Raw genomic sequence first — 10,490 nt, 5'->3', positions numbered from 1 at the left:
CCTGCTCAGGTGGCCTGGGGACAGTGAGGTGGGGCCCTGCAGGATTCCGCACAGAGGAGGATGGGCTCACTCTTGCCTTCCAGGGGTCCAGGTGGGTGGGTGGTCGGAGGGCATCCTCTCCGAGAAATGGAGGCAGGTCCAGAGTCTGGAAGGAGAGGCTGGGCACTTGGCTGGGCTGGGGGTCCACGGACTGGTGTGGGGGACAGGGTAGGGTGAGTGAGGCGCCCGGGACACCCTGGCCAGGCTCCATGCGCCCTCTGTCCTGGGTTTCCTCCATATGTCACCACTGGCCGAGCCATGAGCTCCCTAGGATGGGCTGATCCATAAGGGGCCCTCCTCACCAGTCCCCAAGGGGGCACCTTAAGATCTCCCAGGGCCCCAGCATCCGCTCCCCGAAAGCCACCTTCCGCCCCATGTATCATGGGCGGCCTGGGGGCCTCGAGGCCCGGTCTGACCCCAAGCACCGGGACAGGTGTCTGCTTTCCGTAACCCATCCTCACGGCAACGCGCCGTGCGCGTGGGGCTCAGCCCCAGTCGACACAAGATGAAGTCCAGGACTCCAAAAGTTTCCTGAAATCCCTGGACCCCGGACACCATCCCTCAGCCTCGGCGCACCCTGCCCTCTTCACCCGCATTCGGGGTCAAGCCGCCCCCCAACCGCCCCGGCTTCCCGCAGCAGCCGCCTTGCGAGGGATACTGGACCACAGTCAGAGCCCACGGACACGCCCCTTCCCACCTGGGCGGGGCTCCGGTGCGCGCGCGCGCGCCCGCGTCTCTCCGGTGTGGAGAGCGCTCCCATTGGGCCGCGCCGTCCACGTGACGCGGCGGGCCCTGCCCGCGCGCCCGGAGCGGGGCCGCGCACGCGCCCCGGGCCCGCGTGCACGCGCATGCGCCCCGAGCCCTCCGCCTGTGGAGCCGGCGTCCGGACCGCCAGGTCAGTTTCCTCGTGCCCGCTCGGGCGGGGGCGCGCGCGTGGTGCGGGCGCGTGGCGGGGCGCGCGCGGGCCGAGGGCGGGCCGACTACCCAAGTCCAGGGACCCTGCTCCTGGCGGCCGCTGCGGCGCGAGCGCGGGCCTGGAGGCTGCCACGTGCAACTCTCAGCCCGGGGGGCCGGCTCGGGACTCCGCCCGCCGCTTCCCCCTGCGGCGACGGGACGCCCGGGCTGGGAGGCGTGACCCCCTCCCCCCGCCCCCGAATACCTCTTCCCCAAGGGCCGGTAGGGTGTCGGGTGCTGCCTCCCATCCCCTGGCTCAGTTTCCTCCTCCGCACAGTTTGGGGGGAGTTGGTCCCTAGCGCTCCTGCCCGCCACAACCCCACCGGATTCCCTGCGTCGTGATGGCGGGGGGTGCCGGCGAACGTCAACGAGGTTGAGCTCCAAGTCCCGGTACAGGTCCGCGCCCCGGCTTTCAGACCACTCTGGGGCTGGTAGCCCGGCGGTGCCTCATTTGTCCAAGCAGTCCCCCAGCTTAGAGCAGGTCCCAGCCTTGTCCCAGGCGGCTCGTGATGCGCTCCTGTGTTCTCCCGGCTAGCTAGCTGGTGGCCGGTTGAGTTGGGGTGGGTGGCGTGTCAGCTCCAGGCCAGTAGAGCAGCTGTCGCCCTGGTCTGGCCTTCCTGGGTGGAGCATGGTGACCCCACAGGCCGGACCCTGACAGTGGGTCTGAGGATGGGTAGAGTCCAGGCCAGCTGGTCACAGTGTGCCGGGCACTCCGGCCCTGGCAGGTGGGCATGCGGTGTGCCTCCTCTCCTGGCTGGCCAGCCCTGCATGTGATGGTGGGTGCCTGGGAGCTGGGCACCAGAGGTGTGTGGACTCCGGGGGGCCTGCTCCTAGGCCGGAGCAGTGTGGGGCTGTGGACCAGAGAGGGTCAGCGGACACAGGGTGCCTATGGCCTTGCCCAAATGGAGACCCCTTTGCAGCTCTGTGCAGGCGCCTTGCCTCACTGACCTCAAATCCTCCCATGAAGTTCTTAACCCCACTTCTCAGATGAGGAGACTGAGGCCCAGAGAGGTGGAGTCATGTCCAGCCCCTCAGCCTGCAGACCTCACCAGAGCCTTGGTTTTCCCACCTGTGAAGTGGGTGCTGGTTGACCTTCCTGGCAGGCTGCTGTGAGGAGTAAATGGGCCCTGAGGCAGGCATGGGGGGGTCTCCCCACGGCCACCCAGGCCTCCCTTGCTGCAGGTATTCAAGAGAAGAGGCTGCCCCCCAGATGTCCCCCTGGGGAGCTGGCCACCCCACAACACCCCCATAGTGCTTGCCACGCACTGTGTGCCAGGCCCGGTGCTGGACTGAGGGGTGGACGATGGCAGGTCCCGCCTCAGGCCGTGGCGCTATGCCTCCTCGAGTCTTTGTCGTCCGGGTGGCGGTCCTCCCTGAGCAGTCTGGCTCTGAGCAGCCCGTCAGGCATTCCTTTCTCACTGAGTCACCAAAACTTGAGCACCTACTGTGTGCCAGGCCCTGATAAGCTGTTATCGAGGCTGACCTGGGCCCTGGCCCTGGGAGATGGCAGTCAGGTGGAGGCGTCCACACACACAGGTGGCTGTGCCGTCTTGGGCGTGTCCCCGCCGAACCTCACAACACCCTTCTCTCACTTGGGACGGTGACGCCGCGTGACGGGTGGGGCTGTGTGTGCCCACTGATGCATGTGGCCAGGGTCCACTCTGCCAGGTGGGGCTCCGGGCACTGAGGACCAGGGAACAGAACAGGTGTGACCCTGCTCTCCTGGACCCTGCCTTCAGTGCTGGGGGTTCTGGCGGGTGGGGAGGTGGGCTGCCGGGCTGGCCGGAGGGCCCAGGGCTTGGCCAATGCACCCTGCCGTTTTCCTGGCCAGGAAGCCGGGCCTGGAGGGACTCTGCAGGCTGGAGGGAACGAGGGCAGGTCCGTTCGTGTGGAGCAGGGCTCTGTCCACGTCCCCAGGGTCACAGCGTCTCCTGCCGCTGGGGCTCTGGGAGAGGGGTGGTGGCTTCCCTTCCAGGTGGGGAAGCCGAGGCTCAGAGAAGGTAGCCACCAGGTGTGCTGGGTGCCTGCTGGGTGCCGGGACCCTCCCCCATCCTGGTCTGTCCCCCAGCAACTGGGGTCATTGTCTACCTGTCCTGCAGCGAGAGGCCAAAGTTCAGTGAGGCTCCTCACTTCCCGAGGTCACGGGGGCTCTGGGCAGTGACGGCTCAGGGAGGAGGCCCCTCTGTCCCACCCCGCCTCTGGCCCAGTGCCCCGAGTCCCCCGGGCGGGCTGGGAATTGTTCCTGTTGGGACTCTGGAAGGCCGCCCAGGTCAGGGGTGTGTGGAAGCCCCAGCCAGGCCCAGTTCCCGCCACAGTGACCGTTCTGCTGCCTGGGGTCTGTCCCCTCCTCCGCCCAGGCCTCAGTTGGGAGTGTGTGTCCTCTGCGAGCCGTCGCAAGGCAGATGGTTTTTTGTTTTTTGGTTTTTTTTAATGTTTGTTTATTTATTTGGCTGTGCTGGGTCTTAGCTGTGGCATGCAGGATCTTCGTTGCTGCGTCCAGGATCTTTTAGTTGCGGCATGCAGGCTCTTAGTTGCGGCATGCGGGATCTAGTTCCCCCACCAGCGATTGAACCCGGGCCCCCTGCATTGGGAGCGTGGAGTCTTAACTGCTGGACCACCCGTGAAGTCCCTGGTGTGTACATTTGGATGTGAGGACCTAAGCCTCAGTGCCCGAGGGTCTCAGAGGGCAAGGTGGTGGCTTGAGCCTTGTGGAGACCAGTGTTCTCATCTCTAGAAGGTGACGATCCCCCAGGATGGCTGGAGTGGGGTTCCGCTGTCCTCGGCCATCACTGCCAGAAGGGAGTTGAGGAGAAACTGGTCCGGCAATGAGACCTGAGCCCCGCGCGGCTCCTCCCGCTGCCCCAGCTTCTCAGGCCTCTGTGCCACGAATGCCCTCTATCCTGGACATTCCCGGCCGCCACCTTTATTGTGCACCTACTGTGTGCCTGGCCAGAGCCTGGCTGAGTCCTGGATGGGTCCAGGGGTGGGTGTCACCACCCTGGGTCTCCACTCTGCACCAGCAAATGAGGGGCTGGATCAGACCCAAGGTTGTCAATGGGGGAGGTGCTCCCAGATGCTTGGTGCTTTCTGAGGTGCGCCCACACGTCCCCCAGGAGATTCTGATGACCCCGGGAAGGAAGCACCCATGGCTGATGTGGGCAGATGGAAGGTTGGGAGCCGCAGACTGTCGTGCCGCGGTTCTGTTTCCTGACTCAGATTCTGAGGGAAGGGGCGGCAGGAGCCATGGAGTGTTCTAGAGCAGGGTGGAGGGGTGGTCTCTGGTGCGTGGCTGGGGGCTGATGTGCTGGAAGAGGACTCAGCCAGGACGTCCGTGGGTGCCGCTGTGGGTCTCCCCAGATCCCGGCCTGGCTGCCCAGAGCCCCCTTAGGCAATGAAAGGCCATTAGCCGTCTGCCTTTGGGCCAGCTTTTCTCCTCTGGGGTCTCAGTTTCCCCTTCTGCAGAGGGGGGGCTCTGACCTGCTGTCACCAGCTCCTCCTTCCCCCCAGTCCCTCCTGGGAGCTGCAGGAGCCTGTTCCCATGGCCTCACTCGCCACAAAGACCCCGAAGCAAGGGCTGGCCCAGCTGGAGGAGGCGGGCGGGCAGGCAGCCCTGCCCTGTCCCCTTCCCATGGGAGTGGTGCTCCCGGCCCCTCTCCTGGCCCCGGGGCCCCCCTTGTGACTCAGGCTTCCTGGAAGAGGCGCGGGAGAGCGACGAGGATTCCCCGCCACCCCACCCAGAGTTCCCGCAGCGACCGCCTGTGTGTCCCGTCACCGCCCCACTGCTACCTATGGTGGGCTCCACGTGCTGTCTGCTCTGTGCCTGCCCCCAGCGGGCGCCCCTTCCTGCTACTTCCGCTGGCACCCTCCGGGCATCGTCTGTTGGTGCTGGGACAGGCCCCTCCTCCTCCTTTGCCTGGACCAGGCCCTGCCAAGCCAAACATTTCCTCCCCTTTCATCTCCCCATGGACTCAGCGCTGGGCCCTCTCCTGGCCTTCACTCCTCTCTGGCTGGCTGCCCAGCGGCCCATCTGCTGGGAATTGCCATGCGGAGCTCAGGGGGTGCCCGGGGGTGCCCGGGGCTCCCCATGGTGACCTCGCAGTCCCCTCCGCATAGCCCTAGGGAGCCCAGAGCCGTGGCCCCAGCTCTGCCAGGCCTCTCTGGGTGACCCTGGGCTGGCCCCTGCTCTTACTGGGCCTCAGTTTTCTCGTCTAGAGAATGGAGAGCTTGGAGCAGACCTTGGGCCCCACAGCAGACTGGGTGGGGGGTCAGGACAAAGCTGGTAGTCTTGGCGGTTAAGCCCAAGCCACCTGGGCCAGGCGACCTGCTTGCAGCCCTGCGTCTGCCCATTGTGACCGGCCCGGCAGACTTGCCGTTTACAGTCTCTGAAGCCTGCAACCTCGGGAAGGGCCGTCCGTGGGTGTCTCAGTTCCCCTGTCTGTCAAGTTGTGCTCTTGGGCCAGACCCTGTGCAGGGAGTGGGCAGAGAGGGCCTGGGGCCCTGCTGTGACGGTACCTCCTGGGCGCAGGAACTCACGTTGGGGCCGGGGACCATCCAAACAGTGCTCCGTGTTGCTCAGTACAGATTCAGTGATGACAGTCAGACAGCCCCGGAAATTCACAGCTGCTCTGGGCTCTGGGCTGCGGGGCACATGCTGGATCTCACGGGGACAGGCTGCCCACGTGCAGCGTGATGTATCTCACTTGAAATTTCCCTCACCGCTGACTGTGGGCCTCTCTCCTAATGGCGCTTGGGGGCCCGGGGCCCGGGTCTGGATGGACCCTGTTTATGAATCAGTACCCTCGTGACAGGGCCCTGCCTCCTAAACAGGGCCCTGCCTCCCTCTCGCCCCCATCACCACCAGCTTGGCCGCTGTGTAGCGGGGCTGGGGAGGCAGCCTACTGGCTTGGCCTGGCTCCTGCCTTCCTGTGCCTCTTGAGGGGCCGCCAGGCCTGCACTGGCCCCTGCGGGGGATGGGAGAGGGCGGAGGAAGGTGGTCCTGACCCCGGGAGGGATCGTGGGTGAACAGGACCTGCAGGAGACGACTGTCACCTTCCTGGAGCGTGTGTCCCCAAGATTTTGCGGTCGTGTTGGAGCAGGAAGTCAAGGTAGCCTTCTGAGAGGAGGTGGTGTCTGGCTGGGGCTTGAAGGATGTGGGCATCACAGGAGCTGGCGGGAGGGGCTCCAGGAAGGGAGAGCTGGGCGGAGGCAGCTCCGGGGAGCTCGGGGCCTGAGTTAAGAGCACCCCTCAGGGGCGCTGGCGTGGTCTCACTCTAGGCCGGAGTGGAGCTGGTCCAGGGCACGGCATTCATCCTCACGGCCAGCTGTGCGGCAGTGGCTGTCACTGCCCCGTCTCCCAGGCCACGTACCCTGCCCAGGGTGGCAGGCGTGTCTGGCTGGTGCCCCTTGAGTCGGGGCTGTGCGGTCCTTGTAGAACGGCCTGGAGCCAGACTGTCGTCCCCTCGTTTACAGATGAGGGGCCTTCAGGTGTGTGTGGGACCGGGGTGGAGTGGATCTCACCCCAGTACAGCCACCGGCTCATCTGGCCCGGGAGACCCTCCCCTCTCTGGCCTCAGCTTTCCCTGTTTCTCACACGGGGCTGGGAGGACCTGCCTGCACGGTGGGTGGCAGTCTGATAAGGAGGGGGCACCTGGTGAGCGGGAGGCCCTGCTTCTGGCCTGGCGTTAACGTGCCGGTCCGTGCCTCGGTTTCCCCCTCTGTAAATGGAGGTGTGCACTCCTTTCGTGGGCATGTTGGGAGGTGTAAAAGGGGGCACCGCGCGGTGAGCAGAAGGTGGTCTGCTGAGGGTGCAGCCCTTCCCTGCTCCTGTTCCATCCTCCGTGGCCTCGAGGGCTGGGCCGTTCCCACGGTCGCCGGGCAGCCGCAGGAAGCCATCTGGAGGCCTTGTTTACCCCTCCTCCCAGCTTCCCTGGCAGGAAGTCACCGGAAGGGCCGTCCCGAGGGGCCCCCAGGCCTGTGAGGACAGCCAGAGGCTGGGGGTCCCGGGGTGGAGCGTAGGGGGCAGGGAACGTGGAGGACAGGGCCAGGCAGAGCCCGCTGGGCGTGTGGGCTGGAGTGTAGATTGAACCATTCATCAAGGGTGTCCGTCTGTCCGTCCACCTCGTCAGCTGCCCCTGCCCCCCACAGGCCCCCGATGAGGCCCAGCATGGCCACAGCCCACGAAGTCACGGTCTGCAGACAGCAGTGAGGCCACCGCAGCCTCGGCCCTGGGTGGACTGTGTGACATCAGGGGAGGTGTGGGGTCCAGGGAGCCGGGGGAGGAGCCCCAGCCCCCGGGGAGGGGTCAGAGGAAGCTGAGGGTCAAGGAGGAGGCGTCTAGGGGAAGGGCTGGGGGGAGAGCGCTGCAGGTGGAAGGGGGCAGCCTCTGGGGCGTTGGAGGTGGGCGGGGTCTGGGGGCGTGGATGGTGACGGTAGGGGTCATCATGCCCCACAGACCTCTTTCTCTCCTCCCCTCCCTCAGCCCTCCCGCCCCTCCTCCAGGACCCCCACGAGACCCCCAGATCAGCCTGCAGGTCTCGGCGTGGTTGGAGCAGGGTCAGGGCCTGGGCTTCCGCCCCTCGGGACGTGCCCAGCTGCCCCGGCATTTGCTGTAGCCCCGATGCCCACTGACTGGCCTGAGTGTGGCTGGCCAGGCCTGGGGACTGTTCCCACAGACACTGCCAGCTGGGCCTGCCCAGCGCTAGGAGGGACGCTGACCCCTCAGGGCCTCACGTCCTGTCTACTTGGCTGCCTTGTGCCTGCCTGGGCCTCCTGTCTTCAGAAGGAGCCTGGTGGGCTCAGGGGTCAGACAGCCCTGCCCAGCCAGCCCTGGGGAGGCCAAGGAGCGCCCCACCTTGGTTTCCTCCCCTCCGTCCCCCTCCCCCTCCTCCCCTCCGTCCCCCTCCCCCTCCTCCCCTCCCTCCCCCTCCTCCCCTCCCTCCCCCTCCTCCCCTCCCTCCCCCCCTCCCCTCCCCTCCCCCTCCCCCTCCTCCCCTCCCTCCCCCTCCTCCCCTCCCTCCCCCTCCTCCCCTCCCTCCCCTCCCTCCCCTCCCCTCCCCCCTCCTCCTCCTTCCCCTTCCCCCTCCTCCTCCTCCCCTCCCCTCCCCCTCCCCTCCCCTCCCCCTCCTCCCCTCCCCCTCATCTCCTCCCCTCCTCCCCCTCCCCTCCCCTCCTCCCCTTCCCTCCCCTCCTCCCCCTCCCCCTCCCCCCTCCCCTCCCTCCCCCTCCTCCCCTTCCCTCCTCCCCTCCCCCTCCTCCCTCCCCTCCCTCCCCCTCCTCCCTCCCCTCCCTCCCCCTCCCCTCCCCTCCCTCCCCTCCCCCCTCCCCTCCCTCCCCCTCCCCCCTCCTCCCCCCCGCTTTGGAAGGCTCTGGCTCAGGTTCTTATGGGCAAAGCCTCCCAGAGAGTGAGCTGGGGTTTTGGGGCCAGGGTGAGTTTACGGTACCCCACCCCGGGGAAGTGAGTGTGAGAACCAGGGCTTCGGGCGGATCCGGGATTCAGGAGCATGCTGCCGGGAGGCGTGTCCACCGGCCAGTCCTGGGTGAGACTGGATGGTCCAGGGGCATCCATGGGCCGAGGACAGACACCCGTGAGCCTGTCCCAGGAGGGTCAGTGACCCTTCCCAAGCCTGCTGCTTGTGCTGCTTGCACTGACCCAGCCTCACCCGCCGTGGGTTGTGGGTTCCCCACTTGTGGAGGATTGGCTACCTCCTGGTGGTAGAGGGCAGCTGACCCCAGGTCTGAGAAGTGTCGGCCTCGCTCTGCTGCCTTGTAATGAAATGCTAAGTCCAGCGAAACGTGGAAGCAGAGGGAAGGGTGCTCTCTTAGGAGACGCTGGCTGTGTGCGTGAGCGGGAGTGGGGGAGGCAGCAGGAGGCTGAGGCTGGGCTCCCTGGCGCTTGCTGGGATGCTGCTGAAATGGGAGAAGCCTTGGGGGGTGTTAGGGGAGCCCTGCGCCGAGAGCCCAGAATCTGGGGAGGCTGGGGAGGAGACTGGCCGAGGGATGGTGGCTAGCCTCAGCCCTCAGACCATTTCTTCCTGGGCGCTGCGTGCTCCGTTGATGGTACGTGACAAGACAGTGCTCTCCACGCCCCTCCCCTTCTGCCAGGGCGTCTGGGTGGAAAGTCGGTTGAGATGGGAGCTTCTCAGTGCGTCGGGAGTCCAGCCGGGGCAGGGGCTCCTCGGCAGCCCAGGGCCTCTCTTCTTCTCTTGCTGCTGCTGGGGCCGTGGTCTGGGGGCACCTGGCCCTCAGGGTCACCACCTGGCTGCCATGGTCAGATTGGCCGTCTTGCTAGGAACTGAGCTTTTCTTCCGGAGAGCTCCTTTGGACCTAGAGCATAGCCAGGGCATTCAGGAGGTGCTCAGTAAGTGTTTGTGGTCTGGCGAGCCGGCCTCCAAGGAGGTGGGGTCTGGACAGGCACAGGAGAGCCAGGAGGGAGTCCTGGGTAGGTGGTGCCCATAGGCAAAGGCCTGGTGGCTGTGTGGGATGGTGCAGGGCAGAGAGCTGGCGGAGGGCACAGTACGTGCAAAGGACCGGAGGCAGGATCCCAGAGGCAAGTTTCAGGAACAGCAGGACGGCAGGTGAGGCTGGAGCCGAGGAAGGGAGTGGGGGGAGGAGGTCAGGGGGGCAGGGCCTTCTTTCAGGCCTAAGGACAAGCACAGGCTTTCCTTCTTTGCCATGTGGGTGCCATGGGAGGGTTTCAGCCGAGGAGGACAGGATGGACTCAGCTGTCACCACGTAGGGAGTGGGGGGCAGGGTTGGGGGGACCTGCGATGCCAGCGGGGGCCTGGTTCTGGGCCGATGCTCCTCAGGTTCCTGGTCACCCCAGGTGGCTCCAGGCTCCTGGGCCCAGGTGTTGCTGTCTCACCACCCATGGCAGCCGTCTTGCCCCCCGCTGAGGATTGTGGGAAGTTCCCACTTCCCTACCTTGAGCTTGATTCTGTGACACGCCTGGATTTGGAACTCTGAGGACCGGTGCCCCACAAGCCTGCCTGCCCTGGGGACCAGCTCCCTGTGGTTCCCCTGAAGGCTGGGTCACCTTTCTGCTCCCTGCCCTTTCCTGCCTTGTGGCCTTTGCTCAGGCCGTGCCCTCCACCCAGACACCTACCCCATTCACCCAGTTGGATCTTTTAAGGCAAAAGGGGGGCGGCGTGTCCTTCTGTGACTACTGGGTGCCGTCCAGCAGGCCGCCTGGGCAATGCAGCTCTCGAGGGGATGTCCGTACCTGCTTCTGATTGAGTGGGGCCTGGATTCGGGGGGGTCGCATGAATGTGCGGTTTCGTCTGGTGGAGGAGGTTGCCTCCCTGGGGCCCCATCGAACACCGCTGGTCTCTTCTCCCCTCTCGCATTTTAGTGCTCAGAATCCGCGGGCTGAAAGCACTCAGTGCCGTGAATTCTCTGAGCCAGCGTTGCCCCCCGCCAGCTCCATCACAGATGATTGACTAGACCTCAGACTCGTGCTCACTTTACGTGTGATAGTTGTGTTTTTAACTTCTAAAAAGCCT

The 10,490-nt window shown here is 65.9% G+C and overlaps 1 protein-coding gene across 1 annotated transcript in view; it reads left to right on the top strand.

Annotated features, from left to right (window-relative positions):
- Positions 1-893: 893 nt before the first annotated feature.
- Positions 894-10,490, top strand: part of PTP4A3 (protein tyrosine phosphatase 4A3) — a 34,670-nt gene continuing 25,073 nt past the window's right edge. The window contains exon 1 of the mRNA XM_082675095.1: positions 894-934. The gene's annotated coding sequence lies outside the window, so the exon portion shown is untranslated. The remainder of the gene's footprint in view (positions 935-10,490) is intronic.

Source organism: Grampus griseus, assembly GCF_964374135.1.
Source record: "Grampus griseus genome assembly, chromosome: 17".
In the NCBI taxonomy this organism is placed as follows: domain Eukaryota; kingdom Metazoa; phylum Chordata; class Mammalia; order Artiodactyla; family Delphinidae; genus Grampus; species Grampus griseus.
This window is presented reverse-complemented; position numbering and strand designations above follow the sequence as displayed.